The sequence below is a fragment of the Dipodomys ordii genome, unplaced genomic scaffold (genome assembly GCF_000151885.1).
Source record: "Dipodomys ordii isolate 6190 unplaced genomic scaffold, Dord_2.0 Scaffold152, whole genome shotgun sequence".
NCBI lineage: Eukaryota > Metazoa > Chordata > Mammalia > Rodentia > Heteromyidae > Dipodomys > Dipodomys ordii.
In genome coordinates, this window is record NW_012267368.1 from 4,559,312 (window position 1) to 4,560,292 (window position 981).

Consider the following 981-nt stretch of genomic DNA (forward strand, 5'->3'; position numbering starts at 1 on the left):
GCACCCGAGGGATGAGAGTTCAGAAGAGGCCAGGACCCCTGCAAACTGCACATCGGATGTCTAAACGCCAGGGTTCTTAGAAAACAGTATTTTTCTTCCTTCAGTCACCCTGTCTATGGCAGGGTGATATGTCAACCTTACCAAGTCATGCATAGTTTCCCCTTGAACAAAGCAGTTTATGAATACAATATACCCCGTTCAATATCACCCCTTTCAGCATTCTCACCCCTCTCCCGATCCAACCCTTCCCTCACTCTTCTTAATTTTGGAGGATGTACACTGCATTCTTCACTGTATTTCCCCTCTTCTCTTCATTCCTCTACTCCTTTCCCTTTGACCCCACCCCACCCCTTTCCAGTACCTGCTTCTTGGTGTTTATTTTGTTGAACTTTGGCTTCCTAAGGAATTAACTATTTGAGTTCTCCCTTGAATCTATTGTATTTCAGTTGATACATTTGTGTACACTTATACACCACCCAGTGTATTTACTTATGAGTTTGTAAGATAAATCTGCCTCCCACATATTAGAGTAGATACAAATGTTTTAAATGTTTTTAAACATTTTAAAACTTTTTAAAAAGCTTCTAATTTAAACATTTTAAATGAGAAGTAGATATAACCTTTATTCCTGGTTTTATAACTATTTAATGTTATTTGAAGATAGTAATTGTGCATTAGATTGAAGATAAAGATAATAAATTATATTGGGCACTGGTGGCTCATGCCTATAATCTAGCTATTCAGAAAATCTGAGGGTTGTGACTCAAAGCTAACTCTGGCAGATAAATCCAATGCACTCTTATCTTCAATTAACTAGGAAAAATTAAAAAAAAAAAACAACAGCACAGGATACCTAACTTAAGGGAAAGTCTCTGAGTTTAAGCTTGAGTACTAGCATAAAAGAGAGGTAGGACGAATTCTATGAAGACTTATAATGCCCTCACTATACCCCCTGGCATAAAAGCAGAAAAGCCAAAGGAT